This window comes from Rhamphochromis longiceps, linkage group LG7 (assembly GCF_057381845.1).
Source record: "Rhamphochromis longiceps isolate RC_006_pf linkage group LG7, R_longiceps_female_GT1.1, whole genome shotgun sequence".
Taxonomy (NCBI): domain Eukaryota; kingdom Metazoa; phylum Chordata; class Actinopteri; order Cichliformes; family Cichlidae; genus Rhamphochromis; species Rhamphochromis longiceps.
The window spans coordinates 49,887,716-49,895,109 of record NC_140563.1 but is presented as its reverse complement, the minus strand read 5'-3'; the positions used below and the strand labels follow the sequence as shown (position 1 = coordinate 49,895,109).

Here is a 7,394-nt window from a genome sequence, read left to right as displayed (position 1 = left end):
AGGGCTCTCGCGCCCACTTTTCGTGTATAGAATTTCGAAAAAACATCGGTGCAAATGATAAGTCTGTATTATGTCTGGTGTTTTCGTGTTTGTTGGTTTGTTTTTATTTTGTTTACTTTGCGAGTTGGTTATTAGATGCTGCTCCAGCCAACCAGAGAATCCCCCGCCGCCCCGTCCTCTCCTCCCTGTGTCGCAAGCAGCAGGCGCACCTCGCAAAAGAAGGGCGTCCTTACTCCCAGCAAATGGGCGATAGAAAACCGATCGGTGCCTGTACCATTCCCAATATGTGCTGGGTTACGTCGGGGCAGCATGAGTACAAGCATTTTTTTTTGCCGATGCCCGTGATGCCGCCCCCCACCACGATGCCGCCCCGGGCAATCGCCCGCATCGCCCGTATCTAAAACCGCTACTGGACCGAAGTGGCAGCCCTCTGCCAGGCTTTGGGTGCAGAGAGGGAGAAGAGAGAAATCTGAACATTTTAATTGGTGTTCCTCTGATTTTTTCGGGTTAAAAATAATGGGGTTTTTTTTGTTTTGTTTTGTTTTTTTGGCTCACTCGTGAATAAAAATGGACACAAATAAAGTACACAACACATAAAGTACATAAGGGAATGACACATTTTTATACTATATCCTTTTCACACAATAAAAAACAAAGGATACCCTTCTCTTTTGCGCTTTTGTCGACTCGTTTAAAAACCAGTTTACACCAGTTAAAGGCCTTTTTTGTTGATACTAATTTAATATATTCTGTATCTTCCATTGTGCGCATAACTTTGTGAGGTTACTGTTTTTTTCCGGTAAATTGCTAAACTTAAGGGGGACAAGTTCTATGGAAGAAATATCGTATCATCAGAATTCAACTATTTTTAGACATTGAATTTATAACACTGAATTTTTACCCTCCAAATTTCCCTGCAAAAATATTCACCTGCAAAAATTCACCTGCAAAAAATTCACCATCAAATATTCACCTGCAAAAAATTCACCATCAAATATTCACCTGCAAAAAATTGCACCTGCAAAAATTCAACTGCAAAGGTGACGAACTTGAATGACCCAAGCCAGAGCAATCAGCACTAGATCGAGTCGAGCGGCTCTCAGCCAATTAAATTACGCTGTTTGATCACATGACACCGTTAGCCAGCAGTGTGTCTCCTAAAAGAGAGCTGTTTAAAGGTGAGTGATTAAGTTTTTCTCCTAAATAGAGATCATTACAGAACGCCTAGTCCTACTTAAAATCCCATTCATTTTTCTTTCATTTTATCATCTACTCGAACTAAGTAAAACGTTTGACTAACTCAAAGACAATTTCCACGCCTCCCCTGCCTGACTGCAGAGGCAGTTTTGAATTTAGGAGCAGCAAGATTGCAGCGGCAAACCCTGGCGGTTCTCCGGTAAGTATATTGTTTTTTTTTATCTTCAAGTTTGTCTTTTGAAACGTTAATTTTATTTAAATCCGTTGCTCACGTATAAAGTACACAGACGGGGTCTTTGCTCAACTCGTCTGAGGCGTGTCTCACTTAGCGCTACATGCTAGCATCCTGCTAACCGAGCTACCCTTTACATGCTGTGCTTTAGAAAATCGGATACTCGGTACAAAACCATACTCCGCAGATATTGATAGATAAACGAACACTGCAAATATAATGTTGGGAACGAGAACGGCCTTTGGTGAAGGGGTAAAATACACCATGAATAAAGCCATAGAGTGAATGGCTGCCATGGTTGCAGAACGGCCTGATTTAATAACAGGAATGGGGAAGAGTGAGGCGAAGTGAACCAAAGCCACAAAACACGGTCAGACAAGGCGGGAAAAGGGCAGTGATCTGTCCGTCACTATGAAGTTGGTGTGTGCTTTGGTGAACAAAAACTCGAGACCGGTAGCAGGAAGATGGGAGACTCGTGTTTCACTGGAATAGTGGTGAATTAAAACATCCCTTGTTGGGGAAATTTAGGTGTAAATGCATCCATACAGGCAAGACAGAGGCAGACCAGACAGTGAAGAAAACAAGGCAAACATTAGTAATATTAAAACGGAAATATAGGATTAATATAACATACAATTAGGGAAAATGTAAGGAACACAATGTAAATGATATTGTAAAGTCATTAAAACAGCATACTCTGATTAAAAGAAACATGTATTTAGGTAGGATAATAATAATAATCAACATGTACAAGATGGGTATGTATACTTGTACCCAGAATTTAACAATTATAAAGTTGTAGCATGTCAGTACCTTACCCCATCCATTATATCCACACTTTCAGAAAAGGATATGGTCAGTATCTTTACAAATACTATCTAAACTTAAACGGGATATTCCCTCTGCTTCTTCTATACACCCTCAGGGTTTGATCAGCCAGTGGCTGATATGATAATTAATCCTGTAAAATAATCTTTCGGTTTATGAATCTGTTTGCATGGATTTCTTAATCCGTTTCCACTGTTAGCAGAAGTTGTGCATGCAGTTTTGGCGAGCTGCTCTCCAAGACTACAAGCTGCGTTAAAGTTGGAAGTAACTGGCCGATGTTCCACTGTTGAAGATCAGCTGTGCCCATTTGTTGCACATTGTGGGAATGGAGAAGTTGAGGCCCCTTGCAATTTCCCCAAACTGGGCGATTATACATCTTGCTTCCATATTTGTATCTTGTGTCACTAAAAATACATTTTATTTTAATTCTATACATTGATTAATGACCTGCAGAATCTCCTTATCATATTAAGTGATTCATAATTGTCACTTTATGCTTTCTCCCTCTCTAAAGTGATGACATCCTTGCATTACATACTTTAGGTTCCTTTTCTGCAGGCAGGTTTCTGACAGAACAGGCAGATTTACACTATAACATGCAGTGTTCTATAGATGAACACAAAGAAATGAAAAATTAATGTATGTGCTAACTTTCTAAACACTTTGTTACATTTATGATAAAGTAGATTAAACACATTTATGTCGGCCTTGGCTGATAGTTCTTGTATTTAAATTAACTTTGTGTGTTTCAGGTACTGCACTCTCAAAGACTGAATGAACCAGCATTGCCGCCATGGGTCACTGTGAGCATCACAGGGAAGGTTGAAGCCACCCTGCACCCACGTCACTGCTCTTCTGTTTAATGTAGAAGCAACAGTGTTGATCTGTGGCACAAGGACTGTTACAGATGAACCTGCATACTGGGTTTTGCTGGGTAATGTGACCAAGATGCAGCCAGAGGTTGGCCATAAGATGGACTTCTCCTCTTCAGCTGCCCCAAAAAAAGGCTCTTGATCAAAACATAAACAGACCATCTGGGCCCTGTTTCAGGAAGCCGGTTTAGTGGAAAAACTGAGTAAGTATACCCTGAGTTAACGAAAACTCTGGGTTTTCGGTTTCACAAAGCGAGTTCAGCTGCAGCCTGAGTGAGTCACTATGACGACACACTCCGTGAAGCTAACCTGCCCCCTAGCAGGTTTACTACAACTAACCCTGACTGTCTCCGCCCCTTTGTCGGAAACCTGACAGTAGGAAGTGTCAGACATGGCGTGTCCCTTCCTTGAAGAGCCAGTAGATCGTGAAGCCCAAATTCTCCGCAGAGCTCTCCGCCGGGAGAGAGTGATCAGAGCGCGTTTGGACATTTTATCATTTCCTGATGATTGTCTGTGCGAACGTTACCGTTTCTCAGCACAATCTATAATTTATTTGGATAACATCCTCAGGCCATATATTACGCATGTGACACATCGCGGACATGCTCTCAGTTCATTGCATATTATTTGTATTGCACTTCGGTTTCTTGCAAACGGGAGCTTTCTGTATAATATTGGTGACGCTGAGCACGTTTCCAAGGCTACCGTCTGTCGGGCAGTCAGGAATGTTACAGTTGCACTGAAACGTCTCCTGTACACGTTTGTGGTGTTCCCCGGTCACAGACCCACAAGATTTATCAAAGAGGGATGCCACAAAATTGCAGGTATCAGGATGACCAAAACTTAATGTATGATGTGGTGATACTTGGACTACTACTTAAATTGCACATTTATTTTCAGGGTTCCCAGGCGTGATTGGCTGTACAGATGGCACTCACATTCCAATCATTGCTCCTTCAGTAAATGAAGAAGACTATGTGAACAGGAAGTCTTTCCACAGCATTAATGTGCAGGTACATAGTTCCCTGTAGCATGTCAAACTAACAAATTATTTCATTATAGTAATGGATGCTAATTTGTGTTCTCTGCACTGTGAAGATCATATGTGATGCTGCCAACATTATCACAAATGTGGAAGCCAAGTGGCCAGGCTCTGTCCATGACTCACAAATATTCCGTGAATGTACACTGAGCACAAAATTTGGACATGGTGAGTTGAGAATACTTTAAAATATATAAAGACCAATTGCTTCAGGGACATTTGAACTGAAGTGTATCCTTCTGTCTTAGGAGAGTTCACTGGCTACTTGCTTGGTGATAGGGGGTATCCATGTTTACCCTATTTGCTTACCCCTTACCCTGACCCTGAACCGGGCCCACAGCAGCGATATAATCTGGCTAATTGCAGGACAAGAGCCAGAATTGAAATGACTATCGGAATGCTTAAGGCCCGGTTCCAGTGCCTGCAAAGACTCAGGGTCACCCCAGAAAGGGCATGTGACATTATTGTGGCATGTGTGATTCTTCACAACATTGCCACAATTAGAGGAGAACACTGTCCTTCTGAACCAAACATCAGCAGTGATCCAAACCATGAACATCCTGACCCTCCCACGGACATACAAGATGGAAGCGCAGTCAGAGACACCATATGTCACAATCATTTCCTTTGACCCATCACCTCAACATGTTGAAAGAAGAATAAACAGATTTTTTGTTCAACTGGCTTTATTGGTCGCCTGTGTTTCCTGTACACAAAGTATTAAAAGATGTAAACCTCATAAAGTGTCTCTGTTGCTTCCTCCTCTGTAACAGCTGTCAATGTTTCTTCATTATTTTCCTGTAGTAAAGAAATTAACAACATTGCTGTTCTACTGTAAACTCATATAATCTGTGGAGTATTACTCACAACTGCATGTTGGTCTGGCTCAACAGGAGGCTGCACCAGATGCAGTACACCATCACCATCAACTGATAGAATATGAGGTTTATACAGGTCACTTATAACTTACAAGGGACCAAATGGCAATTAACAAACATACCAAGCACCTTACACTTCATTGTCATTATGCTCTCAAAGACAACCAAGGCTGAGGGAAGGCAAAATCAGTCGGAAAATAACTTCACTACAAAATAATTCATTATGGTAAAGAGTTTATCAAATGAATGTGTCGCACTGCAAAGGTGACTGTGAAGAAAGGATGTATGCACATCATGTATTATTTTGAATTTACCCCTTATGTAGGCACTTGTGTCTTGCGGGGTTATTGCCTCAGAGGATGTCCCCGCAGAGATGCCTTCGGCCACAGGGCGCCCACTGTTTTGGCTGAGGGCCAACTGCTCAGCCTCTGTGAGTGGTGGTGGTGGAGGACCCCCACCTGTTTTTCGGGCCTCCGCTTTTTTTCTGTTGGCTATAACGGGCCACATTTGAGCATACAGAGTAAGCAAATATGTACTTGTAATGTGCTCAGATAATTTCAATAAGTGCTTACAGAAAGAAAATTAATGTAGCCTCTAACTGCAATTGATTTACATGGGACAAACAGACCAAGCACTATGGCTCATAATACAATTACACCTTACCTGTTTGGACTATATTTTTATATTTCATTTTTACTTGCTGCCAGGAACGTTTGGGGCCTGTTGGGTTGCACCTGCGCTCACATCACATCACAAAATAAAATGTATAAAATAACAAATAAAATAACATATGATAAAATAACGTGTTAAATGGGTGGAAATCCCTAGATCAATGTTTAAATTAACACTCACGCATTGACTCTGTCGGCTATGTTTTGCCATGCATGCTCCCTTTCTTTTGCAGCTGTGGCTGTGTTACTTTTTTCCGCGGAATTTGCATGTTATCGGCATATGCTGCCATCAGAATTTCGGCCTCAAGCGCTGTGAAATACATTGACCGCGCCTTCTTTCCCTCCGTCTCCATGGTGACTCGCTTAATCTGTGCTCCGCTTATCAGGGCTTTATGTATCCTCGTCCGCGCGCTTCACTTGGGGTTAAAGCAACTCCGCGTTGACTGAACTAATTGTTATCAGCCTTTCTGAAACGGAATATTCCGAGTTGGACAGTTCGGGGTTACTCAACCGTGAGTGTCGTTTTTCACTCTGAGTTTTCCAAACCGGCTTCCTGAAACAGGGCCCTGTAGTGACAGGTTAAAGGAGCCATCTTCAAAAAATAAAAATCCCACCTGCTACTGTGGAGTTGTCACTGCTATAATGCCATAATGTTTTATCTAGGGGTCTGGATTTACGCCTGTAGTGCACTGCCGTGTAAATAATTTGCATTTACTGAATATGTACTGACTATCACTGTTCAAAAATTGAATAAAGAAACAAACCAATTTTTGCCTTTTCTTTATTAAAACCCACTTTATAGAACATCACATCAGTTACAATGTAGAATCCATGTCACTGGAGCATTTTGATTCAATAAACTGTAAAAAGGTGAGCTGTGAAGACCAAGGACAAGTGCAGTTCACAGGTTTACTAAGGAATCCCAGAAGATTGCATGGTGTCGTTCCCAGGACATGTGGACTCAACCTCAATCCCTCACACTTAGGGCTGGGCGATATGACCCAAAATTCATATCTCGATACTTTTTAGCTGGATGGCGATATAAGATATATATCTCGATTTTTTTTTTTTTTTTTTTAAAGCCATAAGTTAAGAACAAAAAGAGTTCTTAGTCACACTGTGTCCCAGATGTCACACGGGCACTTTTATTTACATACAGCGTAGATGTACATGAAGAAATTACTTAAAAATAAATTATCAGCATTTATTAAATAATCATGGTCCATAAATAAAAGAAAACAATCTTGTTTTTGTGCATAACAAAAAGCTCACAATTGTGCAGTCAAAATGTAAACTAATAGACGCTGAGCATAATAACAAAGAGACAGATTTCACAGCTGCACCACGTCTCTGAACAGGTGCCATTTGTGGTCCTTATACACACACAGTACGGTAATATTACGTTGAAGCACGGTACGTATCACTCCGCGAGGCTCCTCCCCGGTAGCCGTAATCCTCCGACAATCCATCAAGCGGTGCAGCTCCGTAGCTTAGCAAAGTCATATTAAAACATTTGACAGATTGCTGAGCGCTGTGTACCACATAAAATCGGTTCGCGGTCAGTAAGCACAACCAGAATTCATACATAAGGCGCACTGTCGAGTTTTGAGAAAATGAAAGGATTTTAGGCCGTGCAGCTCCTCCGGGCTGCATGTCGTTAGCGCGGTTAGCTCG

At 41.6% G+C, this 7,394-nt stretch overlaps 2 long non-coding RNA genes across 2 annotated transcripts; both read left to right on the top strand.

The window, feature by feature from the left end:
• The first annotated feature begins 1,129 nt into the window (after nucleotides 1-1,129).
• LOC146666198 (uncharacterized) lies at nucleotides 1,130-3,288 on the top strand. Its single transcript, XR_014912750.1, has 3 exons — nucleotides 1,130-1,178; nucleotides 1,339-1,396; nucleotides 3,010-3,288. It is a non-coding gene; the product is annotated as an uncharacterized LOC146666198 (long non-coding RNA).
• Nucleotides 3,289-3,291: 3 nt separating this feature from the next.
• On the top strand, nucleotides 3,292-5,569 carry LOC146666197 (uncharacterized). The gene is made up of 3 exons (XR_014912751.1): nucleotides 3,292-4,142; nucleotides 4,228-4,339; nucleotides 4,420-5,569. It is a non-coding gene; the product is annotated as an uncharacterized LOC146666197 (long non-coding RNA).
• Nucleotides 5,570-7,394: the final 1,825 nt, after the last annotated feature.